Raw genomic sequence first — 17,758 nt, forward strand, 5'->3', positions numbered from 1 at the left:
AAGCAGACCACTCTTACCCAGTCCAAAGATCAGGGCTTGATCCATCACTGTTTTTTAGCTCACTGCACCATCCCAGCTCAGAACCTGGCTACATGCAAATTAGTCTGTTCCTGTCCCAGTGCATGATGGGAACAGGGCAAACCAAACTACCAAGCCAATTATTATACTGGGAAGGAAACAAGCTTCCGGGGACCGGTTTCTGGCATTTCAGCCGTCGTCGGCCCGGCTTGCTTGAATCCTGATGGTGCAATGAGCAAGGGACTCACATCTGAGTATACCCTTCCACGCTCACTGCACCATCAGGATTCAAGCAAGCCGGGCCGACGACGGCTGAAATGCCAGAAACCGGTCCCCGGAAGCTTGTCTCCTTTCTGGTGAAGAATTGGCTTGGTAGTTTAGTCTGCCCTGTTCCCATGATGCACTGGGCCAGGGACAGACTGATTTGCATATAGCCAGGTTTTGAGCTGGGATGGTGCAGTGAGCTAAATAACGGTGATGGATCAAGCCCTGATCTTTGGACTGGGTAAGAGTGGTCTGCTTAATTCAGACACTCTGTTCATCACCACCCCCTTTTCTGAATCGTTTTTGGCCACTATAGGTGTGGCAGGGTATACTCAGACATGAGTCCCTTGCTCACTGCACCATCAGGATTCAAGCAAGCCGGGCCGACGACGGCTGAAATGCCAGAAACCGGTCCCCGGAAGCTTGTCTCCTTTCTGGTGAAGAATTGGCTTGGTAGTTTAGTCTGCCCTGTTCCCATGATGCACTGGGCCAGGGACAGACTGATTTGCATATAGCCAGGTTCTGAGCTGGGATGGTGCAGTGAGCTAAATAACGGTGATGGATCAAGCCCTGATCTTTGGACTGGGTAAGAGTGGTCTGCTTAATTCAGACACTCTGTTCATCACCACCCCCTTTTCTGAATTGTTTTTGGCCACTATAGGTGTGGCAGGGTATACTCCGACATGAGTCCCTTGCTCACTGCACCATCAGGATTCAAGCAAGCCGGGCCGACGATGGCTGAAATGCCAGAAACCGGTCCCCGGAAGCTTGTCTCCTTTCTGGTGAAGAATTGGCTTGGTAGTTTAGTCTGCCCTGTTCCCATGATGCACTGGGCCAGGGACAGACTGATTTGCATATAGCCAGGTTCTGAGCTGGGATGGAGCAGTGAGCTAAATAACGGTGATGGATCAAGCCCTGATCTTTAGACTGGGTAAGAGTGGTCTGCTTAATTCAGACACTCTGTTCATCACCACCCCCTTTTCCAAAATGTTTTAGGCCACTATATGTGTGGCAGGGTATACTCAGACATGAGTCCCTTGCTCACTGCACCATCAGGATTCAAGCAAGCCGGGCCGACGACGGCTGAAATGCCAGAAACCGGTCCCCGGAAGCTTGTCTCCTTTCTGGTGAAGAATTGGCTTGGTAGTTTAGTCTGCCCATGTTCCCATGATGCACTGGGCCAGGGACAGACTGATTTGCATATAGCCAGGTTCTGAGCTGGGATGGTGCAGTGAGCTAAATAACGGTGATGGATCAAGCCCTGATCTTTGGACTGGGTAAGAGTGGTCTGCTTAATTCAGACACTCTGTTCATCACCACCCCCTTTTCTGAATCGTTTTTGGCCACTATAGGTGTGGCAGGGTATACTCAGACATGAGTCCCTTGCTCACTGCACCATCAGGATTCAAGCAAGCCGGGCCGACGACGGCTGAAATGCCAGAAACCAGTTCCCGGAAGCTTGTCTCCTCTCTGGTGAAGAATTGGCTTGGTAGTTTAGTCTGCCCTGTTCCCATGATGCACTGGGCCAGGGACAGACTGATTTGCATATAGCCAGGTTCTGAGCTGGGATGGTGCAGTGAGCTAAATAACGGTGATGGATCAAGCCCTGATCTTTGGACTGGGTAAGAGTGGTCTGCTTAATTCAGACACTCTGTTCATCACCACCCCCTTTTCTGAATCGTTTTTGGCCACTATAGGTGTGGCAGGGTATACTCAGACATGGGTCCCTTGCTCACTGCACCATCAGGATTCAAGCAAGCCGGGCCGATGACGGCTGAAATGCCATAAACCGGTCCCCGGAAGCTTGTCTCCTTTCTGGTGAAGAATTGGCTTGGTAGTTTAGTCTGCCCTGTTCCCATGATGCACTGGGCCAGGGACAGACTGATTTGCATATAGCCAGGTTCTGAGCTGGGATGGTGCAGTAAGCTAAATAACGGTGATGGATCAAGCCCTGATCTTTGGACTGGGTAAGAGTGGTCTGCTTAATTCAGACACTCTGTTCATCACCACCCCCCCCACCCACTTTTCTGAATCGTAATAGATTCAGGAGCATATAAGATTCTGCAATTAGAAGTCACTCATTCAGACCCGGACGCACCCACACAGACCTATCAGCAGTACTGTGTTTGGAAATCTCCCTGTATACAGCAGTATAAAGAAAATAGGAGACACCGCATGCTCAAGCTCTCCCGGCTGCTTATTTCAAAGGTCAGCTGATGGTTCGATTTGCTCCTTGACAGTAGTGGTCAGAAGCTTGGCTTCCATTGAATGCATGTCGTATCTGGTTAGTTCGCTCAGGCAGGGATATTTGAGAAGAATTGCTTGCCTTCCTAAAGGCTTTGCTGCCTTGCAGCTCATGGTTTGGGTGGTAGGCTCTTGAGCTTTGGCGTCTAGGACAAATATCTGCCTCTCTTGGCTTATCCATCTCCTATGAATGAGCAGTATTGATGTAGAAAGATGTTCCGAAAGAGTTACTTACAGATGAGGGTTGACCATTGTGGGGCATTCACCACTAGCGAGGCCCACACATGCGAGAGGGCCTGCACATGGTACTGACAGTCACTTGTTTCTAAGGTGAGTGCAACTGATGCACCACTAGCTTCACATGGCACAGAGGGCATGTCAGCCAGGGCACCAGCATGAAGCAGCTCCTGCCCTAGGGTAGCAGGCACCCACACAGCAGCAGCGCTCTGTTTCAAGGGCATGGTGCGGACGCTGCTCCAGGGCGTAAGATGGCAGGTCCACTAGAGTAGTTTCTGGTATCCCCACCCGGGCACAGATAGACCGCTTCACCGTGGACACCCTTCAGCAGATTTACTTGGACATAGGGCCACAGCTGAAGCCTTCATGTGGACATAGGGCACAGATTAATTTGAATTAGGGCAGAATGCTTGCAGGCACTTTGTCATAACATCACGCAAGCATCAGTGGCAGTTTTGCCATTATATAACACTGAGGGTAGTTTTATTTTGTTTAAAACAAACTTTATTGCATTTTCTTTACCATGACAAGCAGGAGACATTACAGGAGGATGGTTTCCGTCTAGCGGATGCACCTAACAGAGTGCAGTCCATAGTACATATAAAGGCCCTGGGTATTTGCCTCTGTGTTCTTCTGCAGCAGAGCAAATACAGTAGACAAAAAAACAAAACTCAGGAAACCAATTGATGTAAACGGCCCCCCACCCAGATCCCAAACGATCTGGGTGACCCTCTATGTGTCACCAGGGAGTTCTCACTCTTAATAGGAAGGGGGGATCTATGTAAGTGTAGTATTATCAAAGACCCAGTGGTGAAAAAACGGTGCTGGAGCCATCACCCATACAGACCCCCAGAGCCCCAATCAATGTCGGACAATGAGTACTATCTCATTGAGAGTCAGCATCCCCCTCCAGGTTCAGGAACGTTTGTCTTAAACCTTTCTAGTAACATATCCCAATCCATAGAGATTTATGATTTATGAAGCCCCCTATATTCTTCCTGTCTGAGAGACAAACTTTCGGCTAAGCCCCACCAGTCTGCTAGTTTAGGGGCCAATGGGGACTTCGATCGTCTGGTGAGAAGGCATTTCAACAGCAGGAATGCCAGTTTCGTGAATAGCGCAACGACTTTCGAACCTCTAGGTCTCATTGGCAATCCCAGTATACAGTGATCAATGTTATCCCAGCGGGCGTGGCCCGAGACTTCTCTCAGCACTCCAGCAACCCCAGTCCAAGAGCCGGAGAGCGGTAGCATGTGGAGTAAGTCCATGCCGTCCACCCGGCAACGGGTACATTTCGAGGACACAGTAGGGTATATCTGGTTAAATTTACGAGGTGTTAACTATGTTCTATGGAGAATTACAAATCGAATACATTTGAATCTTATGCTGCAAGATATTGTTTTAGGATATTCAAGCATACTCATCCATTCCTTGCCGGGAAGTGCCCTTGTTAAGTCTGTCTCCCACCTCTCCCTCAACATCGTGAGTGGTGTAATAAGATGATCCCGGAGCCCTTTGCACAGCCAAAAACGAAGGTTCCCTAAAGCATAGCCAGGGCATTCCTTGGGACGAGACCAACAGGTCCCTTGAGCCTGCCCGGCTGATTGAGTATGGCTGAACCTTGCATAGCGTACAGAAACGGCGCCCATGGGGCAAGGCCGACAGTTTTATTTTGGCGTGGGCCATTATCTTCACCTACATAGCACAGCTTGGTCACAGATGCTAGAGACTAACAATAAATGCTTCAGAATATGTCCTGTGCATCTTTGGGCTAAAGATTACGAAGATCTCTTGTGTAAATCAACCCACAATGAATGAAATCTTCTGAACTTTTGCTTGGAATCGCTGACAATATATAAGTGTCTTCTACCGAGATAATCCACATAACCATAGCTCTTACCTCTGTCTTGAGTGTCAGGTCAAGTCTCCCAATCAAAAGTCACAGAGGATCGGCGGGAGTGCAGTAGCAGCACATCCCCTGCCAAAGTGGCGAGGCAGGTTGGAGGGGAAGGTGAGAGGAACAGGGGTCGGGGGACAAAAAGAGAGAAAAAAAAAGAAAAAACTTACCTTCATGCCGCCGCTGCCACCGTCTCCCGCCACATTGCGCTCTTTCTGGTTTTAGGCACAGGCTCCCAGTATGCACTGTGGCCAATCCTGACGCTGCAGGAAAACAGCATCAGGATTGGCATGAGCGCCGACAATTTCGCTCCCAGGAGCCTGTGCCTGCTCTCTCCAGCAGAGCAGCTGGGGCTGGAGAGAGCTTCACTGCGCATGAGGTGTTTGGCCTGCCTGAGACGGCCAGCCAAACACCCAATGGCAGTGAAGGGAGTACTTACCACTTCCCCACCAGCAGTATCATACCCCCTGGACCTGCCCTCAAGACTCGTCAGAGTCCTTGGGGCGGGTCTAGGGGATTAAAATAGAACAATAATGAAACGAGTTTAAAACCCGTTTTATTATCGTTTTATTTGCTGGTGGTGGTGGTGGGGCGGGGTTCCTCTGCTGCTGCGGGAGTGTAGACCATGCAGATTAGGTCTTGCAGACAAGTGCACTGTCAAGCCAAACCTAAATTTGAGACATGGGCTCCCTCTGTGATCAATCGGCTTAAAGTGGTGGATGTCAGGGGAAAAAAATTGAAGATGTGATAATATTTTTAAATGCGAAGATTCACTCACACACATACATTTCGCACAGGCAATAGGAAATTAGTTAACTCTATTTTCGAAGCCAGGAGTGTTTGAGTCATTAGTTCTGCACCTGAAAATTTGTATTGTAAAAAACTTGCAATTTATTTGGCGACCAGATGTTTTTAAATGAATTATTAAACTGTTAACAGCTGTAAGTTGTAAATCCTTGTATGTTCTGCACTTGTTAATGCTTGATGCCATCATAGTGGGGCAGGCGGGTTTAGGGGTAAAAAAAATAACGTACCTCAAGGCCGGGTCCTGCTCTCCTGCCTCCGACAGGAACAGGAAGCAGGCAGCCAGGAGCTCTGCCCTAAGCCAATCACAACGCAGCAATGTAGCATGGTGATTGGCCTGAGCGCTGTCACACGGCACTCAACCAGGAGCTGGAGGGGTGGGCATGTTCTCCATGCAGGCTGCAGCCTGCATTGAGAATAAGGAAGTGCGCATGACTGTTTTGGGCGGCCCGAGAGGGCCGACCAAACACTCATTGCGCACTTTAGGAGTGGGCAAACCACTCCTCCCTTGCCCTGCTCGGAGAGCAGAGCAGCCCCGCCCACCCACCGAAAAGCAGCAGGACACAAAACATAAAGTGGCAAACTCTTAAGTTATTGTTATTTTATGTTTCTCATTGCTTAAAAGCAGTGGGGCGATGCTCCTCTGTCTTAGCGGAGGTGCTGCCCCTGGTTAAATGTGATCTTCATAGGTGCTGTCCCTGTACCCATTAGGCCACAGTACGTTTGACCAGGGCCGGACTGAGACCAGCAACCAGCCCTGGTAGGTTGCTTCTCCACCGGCCCTGGTAACGGGTGAGGGGGTTGTTACTCGCAAAGCACTGCGACCGCTTTTCTTACAGAGGGCCGATTTTGCAGAGCTGCTACAAAACCGGCATTCTGTAAGAAAAGCGGCCCCCTGTGGCCACAAAACCGGCCCCCACCCCTCCAGCCCACCGGGGAAATGCCCGGTGCCTACAAATGCCAGTCCGGCCCTGCGTTTGACGATCACCAAGAATTCCTTAAGATTCATTTCTGAAGTTGGATTGTGACTGCTAATGAACAGAATTTTTACGACCAGAGATATATTAGAGATGGTTAGGACATTGCTACATACCTGTCTCGGTGAAAAAGCTTTTTTTCCATTAAGGGTGTGATTGATGGCTGCTGGCTTGACTCGTGTACGTCCGCTAAAGTAATTAATACAACTTGTAGAAGCTGTCAGTGGTGCCTATGAGCACACCTTGATAACATTGTTACTGTGACTCAAACCATACGCTCCACTAGGCGGCAGAAATGAAACAAGGTTACCAATTATTTTATATGTGCACAGAGTGGAGTTTGGCTGCCCCCAGAGGACTATCACTCTCACCACGTGTTTGGTGCATCATTCCTCCTCCTCTGAAGCGCTTGCAGGTCTATGCATGAGGGACTATTTTGCATCTCAGCAGCGCACAACCTCAACACGCATCTAGGGCCTGATATACTAAGCAATTTTCTGGTTGCAATTCTGCGATTCACAGGGTTTGTGACCCAGTTGGAAAATTCTTATTCCTAAAAGGGCTTTTGGGGTTGTTTTTAAAATTGCAAACAGAAGCGGGTATGAAAGGGGCATCCCCCTCCTATTTGCAATTTGGAAAGGAACATGTGAACAGTTTGTGACTGCAGACACAGACCATTGATGTGTTACCGACTTCCAAGATGGGGGTAACTGATTCTCAAAGGATGAGATTGTTGCGTGCTTATCTAGGATCCTGATCAATACTGTGACCTTATGCCCCTATTCGGCTATAAATCCATTTATTCCCTATATTGGCATAACCGTATAAGTGCAATATTCAGAAACTCATCTCTGGCCTCACACGAACAGAGCCACATTTCAGAATAGTTTTCTCTGCCACTTCCTTTGCAACCAATTAGTGCAATGACATAGCAGAAGTCACTATCTGAGATTCCTAGATTAACACTCCGAGTTCTTCAACAAGATAAAAACTCAGCAAACCTGGAAATCCCCGCTTGCTGTGTTTTGATTAGTAATAGAACTCTAATGAGCAACTGATAAGCGATCACTTCCTAAGTGACATCTTTATTGACGTCTTATGTCCAGCAAACTTACGTCAAACATGGCACCTTTCAGGTATAAATACTACCAACTTTGCCTTAAGCAAATGCTGCTGTCTCGTTGCTGTTGGTGAAGCAACCCCCCTGTTGCCAGTCGCCTGAAGCTGCTGTTATGCTGAAGATATCATAGCTGCTATCGCTACTGCTATCGCTGATAACTAGCGAACGATGGTGTGGTGAACCTAGGAGCTGAACAGCCGTCCTCTGCGAAGAGCCCAGCAGATGCAAGCTGCCCGCGGACGCTGTCCCCCCTCCTCCTCCTCGACGCGCTGAAGAGAGACGCTGCCTTTCTCCTGCCGAGAAATCCAGCTCCAGCGTTTCTGGTCTACCCTTGCGGGTGACTGGGATACCGAGTTTCCCTGAAGGAGATACCAGACCTTCATCATTCTATTCAGAGGTATGGTGTTGACTAAACCCTTAGTGAGAATTCTTGAAGCAAATCTTGGCAAAACCAACTTAACTTAAAGCTACTTACTTACTCCCCTCCCACGTATTAGGCTTAGGTCAGGTACACTGGGGTAGGCGTAGTTAGAAGCACCAGTTGAGTATTTTAGCCTAATGTATATATGACTGTATATATGTTTTATTACTTTTAAACCATTGTATGGCTAAGAAACCATATCAATGCTTTTACAGTATTATCTTGCAATACTTATCTTACTGTACGTACTTTTTCTAATAACAAGTCTTGCAATTGTGGCAATTCATTTCTCTTGTACGAGAAGAAAGACTGTTCAATAAATGTTAACCCTTTATTGACAAACGCCCGTCTCTCTATTCTCTACATATTGTGAAAGTAAACTGCACCAACCTGACTGAGTAAAATAACTGTCTATTGTTTCACACGACCCTAGAGATTGACTCTTGATCTGAGGAGCAAAGTTGTCATGTTGCACGGTTGTTGGAAAACTGAATCCCTTCTTGTCTGTGCCAGGGAAGCTGATCACTTCCTATTTCAGTCAAGAAAGTTTCCAGTGACCTCTGAGCTAGTTGGTAACAAACCCAATTAAGTTTAGCATAGTCAGTAGAGGCCTGGAAGATCCGCACTTCTACGTCGATACTACTGTTTATGTTATTCCAATGCGCAGGGCCTATTGGGAAAATAGGAACTACACTACATGGCGCCCAAACGTTTGGTAAGGCGATAAACTAATGCAAGACGTTAGAGTAACTCAGTCGTGCATATTTCACACAGACCCCTTTCTCCCGTAAATACTCCAATAGACGTCTGGAGTGGGTGAAAGGTTAAAATCCGCCCGAACTCAGTAGGAAGAGATTCCTATGTAAAGCTCTGGTTTATTCAACGTTGAAGGATACAGTGTTCCAAAATATTGTGCACCTAATCTTTGTCTCCTTGGAGACCTACTCTGCAAACCCTGCATTTATAAAATGTCAGACTTAGAAAACGGAACCACTGGGGCCGCAGCAGATGCGACTCAGCAGGATCCCGACGATACGGTACCGGGTGCAATAATCATCCCGGCACATTTAAGAAAATCTATAACGTTAAAACTTATAGAGAACGGACTGACACCACGAGGTGGTACAGTAATTTTCGTGATAGAGGCACACGAATATCGGCAGACAGAGGTATTCTATTCATGGATAAACTTTCCAGCGGCAAACGCTAGAACAAAAGAGTTTCACTATTACAAAATAGAGGAACCACCGGAAGAGTACGCTCCTTTCGAGGAGACTGAAATCCCACTAAAATTCCAAGAGCACCTGCTCTGGTTTAATGGCGCCCTAAAACATAATGATCATATTACCAGGCTCGGTCCACTAGGTAGACCAGGAGCAACGTGGCCGGTTCTAGCCAGCTACACACCAAATCCGGACATTGCAAAAATGTTTAGAGAAGAGCTGTTAGTACAGCTAAAAACATTAATTAAAATACATAGGCAATTAGTCCAATATGTAATGCGGACTGCAACAGTTCAACCAGCTGTTAATGTACCACAGCTGACCCCTCATCAGGGGAACACTAATAAAATTACACCACAGAACATACAGTCATGTCTTGGTAAAACACCCATAAAACGGGAACAAATTCCTTTCTGGTTAGCACAGAAAATCACTCAAATAGAGGCAGTATTTCCTGATACTACCCCTATAGAGAAACACAGAATCTTGACCATCTGCCTTCCTATGGGAATCGCACCACATGTGGAGGACTGCGACACTTGGGGTGCAGTCTTTGCTTCCATTTTCTCAAAAACACATGGTGTTCCGTCTATGGCGGTAATACCAGAAGTGCTAAAACAGATTCAAAATGAATACGGTCCAGAGCCCGCTTTAAATCTTGGTATGAAATTACTGAAAGACTTCAAGCAGGTCTCGGCTATATTATTAGCCAATATAAAAGGAGAAGCAGCATCTGTGGCGATTCGCCAGAAGTTGAAGGAAACAGATATAAAAGATCAGCCAGTTGAGCTTGCCAAAATCATAGAAAAATGCTATGAAGAATTAGGTAGAGACAGCTTGGGTGGAAAACCAGTAAAGCCCCAACTGCTCGAAAATCCTGAAAAATTATTTATTAAAAATAATTCAAACACTCCTAAAAAGAGCTGGGATGGAAATAAACAATCCACTCCCAAGGAAAAAGTTTTCCAGTCCAGAGGAAGGTCTCCTCGACGGAGGGAAAGAACTCCGACTCGAGAACACCAGTCTCCCCAGAGGAAGCCCTCTGAGAAAAGATATAACCTTAGAAATAGGGATAATTTGAAAAAACCTGATAGATATCAAAGTATTGATACACGTCCCTCTCGATCTTTTTCGCAGAAATCGGAAAGAAGAGGACGGTCAGACCCAGGAGAGCACACCAAGTCCAAAGACAAGGAACCTGCTCAGAGTAAAAAATCTCAATTTCCAAAAAAGAAGGTAGCCAGTATTAGAGTAATCAACCATGCCGAGAATACTGAGGACACAGTTGAAAAACGGGGAGTGGGCATTGACAATGTTGGACAGTGCAGCAGAAATCAGTATAGCCCGCAAGATCTTGATGAGTCATCTGGAGACAGTGGACACGAATGAATACATTCAGGTTGAAACTGCCGACACCAGACTTAGCGAGCCCCATAAAATATACGAAATAACATTGCGTATAGAGGGTGATAAGACTAGGAAAATAAAGGGTCTATTTTGGGATAAACTCTCAAAAGGCTATGATATTCTGTTAGCTGAAAAAGATTGGCCCCCAGAGTTTGTCAGGGAGTGCCCTCGTGGCGAAGAAGTGATTATGCCTGCCTTCTCGAATCACATTCCGATTCACAAAAAATATACATTTGCAAGGAAATGGGCAGTAGCCCAGGCACCGGCATTATATAAAAATCATGTAGGATGGGATGAGGACTCACCTCCTCACAAAATCCAATTAAAAAGTGAACCAACTGCCCAACGGCAGTATCCCATAAAGCAAGAAGCTAAAAAACAAGTCAGGGAGATCTTAGATCAACTTGAATACCAGGGGGTGATTGAAACATGCACCTCTCAAATGAACAATCCTTTGTTTCCTGTCTCCAAACCAGACAATTCATATCGTCTAGTTTTGGACTACAGACACCTTAATGCATGTTGTAAAACTTTTGCAGTACAAAACTCGCATAGTGCAGCCCTAATGAATAACATAGTTAGGAAAAAATATAAAACGACATTAGACATATCTAATGGTTTCTTTTGTCAAAACATTGCACCAGAAAGCAGATATTTGACCGTTTTCTCAGCATTTGGGTCGCAGAAAAAATTCTGTCGACTCCCACAGGGGTTCAAGAACAGCCCAGGACTATTCTCAGCTAGGGTAACAGAGTTACTACAAATATATGATGATGAGGCATTATCTTACGTAGATGATATCTATCTCACAGACGACGACTTGGATACTCACTTGAAAAGAGTGAACACCATTATACTTGGGTTCGCAGCAGAGGGTTACAAATTCAACTTTAAAAAGTCCCGAATTGCCCATCTGACAGTACTATTCTTAGGGTACGAATTATCAAGTGAAGGGAAAAGCCTAGCGGACAACTTCTTAGAGAAGTGCGCTGTACTCCAAGCTCCAAAAACGCTGAAGAATTTACAATCCATACTAGGTTTTCTGAATTTCGGAAGAACTTACATTCTAAATTACGCAGAGAGGGTTAAACCTCTCTGCGAACTAATTAAACCTGATTTTAAACAAATCAATTGGACTCAAAAACACACAGAAATTTTGAGATCACTGCAAACAGACATGTTAGCAAAAACGAAATTAGATACACGTGACAACACACGCAATCTTGTAATCCGAATCATCCCAGGAAGATGCAGATTCACTTACCTAACCTCTAATGAGGGAGAAAAGGTACCAATAGCTTACAAATCACATTTGTACACAAAGGCTGAGATAAAATTCAGTTCAACGGAGAAAATTCTAACTGCGGTTCAGACTGCTGTAGCAAGAGAAAGGCCACTAGCACAAGGCAAACGAATGATAATCGTAACACCTATACCGGCTTTAGAAGCGGTAACTAAAGCAAGCATTCCTAATGCTAAAGCTTTGCATCCGAGATGGATTCAGTGGGTTAATTCTCTTGCTGCAACAGACGTAGTTTACGAATTTGATCCTAACTTAAAAACACAGGAATTTTTACAATATGAATATGAATGTCCTCTGCCAATTGAAATCCTGCCTCTCGAAGAATACGGAAGTATTATATATACTGACGGATCAGCACAACCCGCAGTTGGGGGTAAGCAAGCTTACAGTGCTGCGTGCGCGATTGTAAAAGGTCGTTGGCACAAAGGAAAATTTAGACCTATGGTCACTAAAACACAATCTCTAGGAGATTGCTCAGCTCAACGAGCTGAATTAATTGCATTTAAGATGGCGCTAGAAAATACCGATCGCGAATTCCCCACACTAATAGTGTGCGATTCTTATTATTGCGTACAATCTTATAATGAATACTTGCAGAATTGGGTGGAAAATGGTTTCAAAGATGCAAAAGGTGGCACAATAAAGCATAAAATGCTTTGGGAACAGGTAGTTCTTTTGCAAAAAGAACTACAAAAGACTCACGTGATACATACACTGAGTCATCAACGTGATGGCGTTCACGTTGCAGGGAATTCATTGGCTAATGAAGCCGCGAAGGCAGCTGTGCAAACGGCTTCCGTAGCTGCGATAACTCGGTCACAAACAAAAATAGACAGCGATATTCTACAAGCTGTCAGTGCGTCAGTAAAGAATGATAAGAAAACACTCCCAAAAGGCTTTCCAGAAAAGTACTTGTACTTAACAGATACGAATAATGTTCCTTTTGCTCGAATCCCTGGAGTGGGGGATAGGGTAATTCCAAACATGGAACACAGGTTAGGACTAATCAAAGCGGCACACGAAGGGCTTGCTTCTGCACACGCTAAACTAAAAAGTATGTATTAGACTAAAAAGTATGTATTAGAATGCGATATATGCCAAAGGATAAAAGTATCAACAGTAAAACGACCAGCGCAGACACCCCTTCTTATCTCGGATAAACCATTTGCATGTGTTTACCTGGACCACTGTGGTCCCCTACAAAGGGACCGCAACTATAGATATATCATGGTAGCAGTGGATTCCTGTACGAGGTTCATATGGATGTGGCCCCAGCGCTCGGCTGACGCCAGAATGGTTATAAAAGATCTGCGAGTCTTTATCGGCACATACGCAATTACCACGTTCCATTCTGACCAGGGTCCTGCTTTCAGCTCTCGAGCTTATAGGGAGGCCATGGCCAGCATGGGAATTGGGTTGCGGTATTCTTGTCCGTCGCACCCCGAAGGGAATAGTGTGGTAGAAAGAAAAAACCGGGACATAAAGCGATCTATAACAGCGAAGGTATTATGTTCAGGCGCTGGGTGGGTCAAACATCTAATAAGTGTCCAGACCAGTCTTAATAACTTGCCAAGAAATTCTCTAAAAGGTTTCAGCCCATACGAACTATTGTTCGGAATTAGAATGAACATTCAGGACCTCGATAGTCAGATATCAGTGGTACAAGAAAAAACAACAGACTTTGACATCAAAGATCGTTTGGCTGTTTTACAGGAACTGAATGAAACAAGAAAATCCTTAAGCAACATAAAGTTAAAGCAACAGCCATCTACCACTGACGAGGCACCACAAGCAACAGCCCCAGCAAGGCCTGTCTGGATTCCAAAGATTGGGGATCTAGTCTGAGAAAAAATCGCGGTGAAGAAGGAATTTGGGCCTTCTTACAGAAAAGCAGTACCTGTCTTGGCAGTCACCGGAACAAGATCAGTTGTACTACCGCCCCTTGCTGGTAAAAAGGAGAACAGAGTCGTGTCCATCGACCTGGTAAAACCACAAGCATGTGGCCTATAATCAACAGTAGGCCCAGTGGACTCCCAAGAAACAACAGAATACCCAAACTTGCAACAATCCAAGAGGTTCAAACTGAAAGACTCATCACATTCGATCAGCCTGCAGTACACAGAGAAGGACTATGCAATAATGCCATGGAACTCGTGCCTCTTGAGACACAGATTGAAACGGTTCGTCAAGAAACACCAGTCTACAATAATGTGGCATCAGAAAGTGCTACCGAGAGACAGATTGAAAGAACAATCCCAACAATTTACAGAACTGCCTCTGGTTATTTCATCAACTTCGACAACTTCTCTGAAGATCAAAACAACCCCGAAGTGATGCCAGAAACAAAAAAGTATTCCAAAAAAATACAACAGGACTCCTTCAACAAATCAAAGAATTATATCTGGATTCACCGTTGATTGAGCATTGGATTATTTCAGGGGTATTCATACTCCTACTATGCCTAATTTTAGTTTTAATTTTAGGAAAGTTTATTACAATTGAATGGACACAGCAAGTCAGAACATCAACCTAGTCCTCAAACCACACAGATCATCACACGTGAAGAAAAGAGAACTGTCAACAGTAAATGTCACAGCCATTCCAATACCTGGTGGGGTAGTATGGGAGAAAACTGACTATGAGATCTATGGTCCGGTCGAGATCCTGAAGTATCCTCATCAACTGAAGGTTTCCTTAAGTGAATTTGTAAAAGCTAGTACATTCTCTGATGATTGGGACTTTAACAGTATTAACGACATGATGTCTGATTTAGTAATGTCAGCTAGATTCACAGAACATGATTATTTACAAGGTTCGTCTAGTTATGAGCAATTATTCTGCTACACACATTATGGTGATCATTACTTGCATAAATCTGCACAGCCTAGAAATGTTTTTAAGTATAATCAATGGGAACATTGTGCTACACCACCTAAAAGCAGTTCTAAAGCATTTTTTGAGAAATTCAAATACTTCTCAGGGTTTAACACTAGTGATGCAGAAACGTTTTATTACAAACTGTTAGATAAAACAGGAATAAAAACAATGCTGACAAATTCTAAATTGATATATTCAGAAGCATTTTATGAAAAAATTATGACATTTGGTTTTGATTATTGGAAAAATAACATTGAAACAAAAACCATTTGTGGTACGAAAGATTGGCAGGTACAAGGCCTTGAAGCACTATTCAGAACCTGCATGATACCAGAACAAATGATGTTTTTAAATGACACAATACACCAAACATCCTGTCTTGGCCTAGCTAAGATCAAAGACCTAAACAAACCGTCTATACCAAAGCCAATACCTGAAAATACAACTACAGATATTGAGTTAGACGTCTCACAAATTTTACATTTTAACAGAACACATCCTGATTGGAAAAAGTGGTTAATCTGGCCTACTGACACAAACAGCTGTCAAGATAGATTCCTGAATAAAACACAGGGGTTAAAAATGACCAGACAAGACCCTAGATACTCCCAGAGACAACATCCAGGGATAGTAACAACATACAGTGTAGGGAAGCTCTGCCTTGAATGGCTAACATCATCCACACTGGCTGAAATTAAGCAACACTTCTCTTTACTAAAAGATGGTGCTGATTTGCGCGATTTCATTCTTGGACCACGCAAACAGCGTCAAAAGCGTTTCATAACGACCAGTATCTATGCTGCGTATAACGAGGCTTGGAAAGTCACACAAATTGAAACAGCTGAAAAAATACGAGAAATTGATCGTATTAATTTGGAAAAATCACTTTCTGTAGTGGACAATGGGTTAATGACTCTGTCCTCCAGAATATATTCGTTGGACAATATTGTATCTTCTGCCTTTGACATAATAGACAGAGACTTGCTAATGTTACAGCATGGCCAATCTTAATTACGTTCTATTATACAATTAGGCTGGACGCTGCAAAATCTTCGTTCAGGCTATGTGCCTTGGCGTTTGATAAACACAACGTCATTATTTTCCATTTTTAACCTTACTGATAAACAAATCAGTTTGGCACAGAAAGGAGCAGACTATACAATCCTGAGCATCGAAAAACTTGAGAGATTACCATTGACAATGTCAGAAAGTCCTGTCATTGAATGGATAATACACGGAATTATCACCATTCCGATAACAACTTTCCGATTTAAAAAGTGCCTTGAATACATACCTACTGGCCAGTATGAACGATTGGGTAAAGGATATGTAAAATCAGAATGGAAATTACCATACACACATTCATGCTACAGTGACAGCGACAAAAATGTATTTCTTAGTGGTGAAAACTGTAAACATTCACTAAGCGGTATACTTTTGTGCCAGGGTATTAATTTACACGGCGCCTGTGAAGGTAATTCTAACAACCTTTCATGCCACCAGCTAGTCACACCTGCAACTCAGATAGAGCCCTTCTTTATGCAACTTGCAAACAGGAGTTACATTCTTAGAACGGATCACAGATGTTGTGGCCTTGTTCCAGGGAAAAGTTATCTTGTAAGAGTAACATCCATGGTCAAATGCTGTATGCAGGCATTGTTTCCGAGCGGGCCTGTAGACACAGAGACTTCCATCTGGCCTCGTCTGAATCTCTATTCTATACGAATTGATACTTTAAGCAAAATGAAGTCTGTGCTTTTGCAGACAACAGTGCCCATAACGTCATCAAAAGAGACGTATGATCTTCTAGTTGCAAGGACAGCTACGGAGGTTCATGCCCTTTTATCAACAAATTGCCCCGTGCATTTCGTAGAAATGTTGAGCCAACTCCTTAACATGTCTAGTGCCACAGGCATCCCAGGCATATTTAAGACGATTTTTACGGGACTGCTAACACCATTTCAAGCAATTCTGGGAATCGTTCCAAATTTTGTCCACTCTGTTTTTGGCGGCATACCCTTATTTTTGGGACTTGTAGCAGGGATTTTATTTTTGACCCGCCTGCTTCGTTATGGCAAGCCAAAGCTCAGACATAGCTCCCATGGGAATGGAAGAGACAATCCTAGCAATGCGCTACCGGGACAGGATAACTAACGTCCTTGGATTGGCCAGGCTGAGAGATCTAAACATGACCTGGTTCCTTTCATTCAGACCTATATGGCAGAACTGTATCTTACCGGTACTTCGATGTATGCTATGCGGAGATGAGTGCGTGTTGGACATCTGTCTTTCACTTCCATCAGCAGTACCAATGGACGTCGATACTTTGCTCAGTCCGATAACGGCTCACGCATTGTGTTGTCCCCAGCGGCTACCAATCCTGATGACGGCAGTCGTTGAGACTCCTTTGCTACGACTAGGTGGTAACAGTGGAGCGAGTGACAAAAGCAACATCACCCAGGTACGACCTTCTGTGAGCATTGCTGATCCCGACTATGATGACAGCAATCATTCTCACACCTGCCAAGTTACAGCACTATCGAATTTGGTCGAACTGTCACCTGATTTTGTAGACCAATTCTTTGAGAGCCTGTCTGATATGATGTTCTCACCCGAACAGAAACAATAACTTTATAGAAGCATTCCGACACACAGCGTTCCCATGAACTCTGAATTCGGCCTTCAGTTTTGAACAACAAAAACTGCTAAAAGCGTTGGAATTCTATTTCCCCGTTCAAGCATTAATTCTTTTGAATTGAGCACCTTTTAATATTCACCCTTTTTTGGCACGAAAAATTCTTTGCTTAAAGTAAAAACTATTCTTAGAGAACAGAAGCTTCAACTTCTATTTTCTACACACATCTAGAGACATAATAACTTTACATCAGCCTCTAGCACATGTTATTGCAATGCATTTATATGTGATGATTTATCTCGCCCTTCTTCTGTTTCAGAGATATTTCATG

At 44.5% G+C, this 17,758-nt stretch overlaps 1 protein-coding gene across 2 annotated transcripts in view; it reads right to left on the reverse strand.

Moving 5' to 3' along the window:
- MEGF11 (multiple EGF like domains 11) overlaps positions 1-17,758 on the reverse strand; it is a 1,355,792-nt gene that overhangs the window by 1,138,756 nt on the left and 199,278 nt on the right. The window lies entirely within an intron of this gene.

Source organism: Lissotriton vulgaris, chromosome 2_1, assembly GCF_964263255.1.
Source record: "Lissotriton vulgaris chromosome 2_1, aLisVul1.2, whole genome shotgun sequence".
In the NCBI taxonomy this organism is placed as follows: Eukaryota; Metazoa; Chordata; class Amphibia; order Caudata; family Salamandridae; genus Lissotriton; species Lissotriton vulgaris.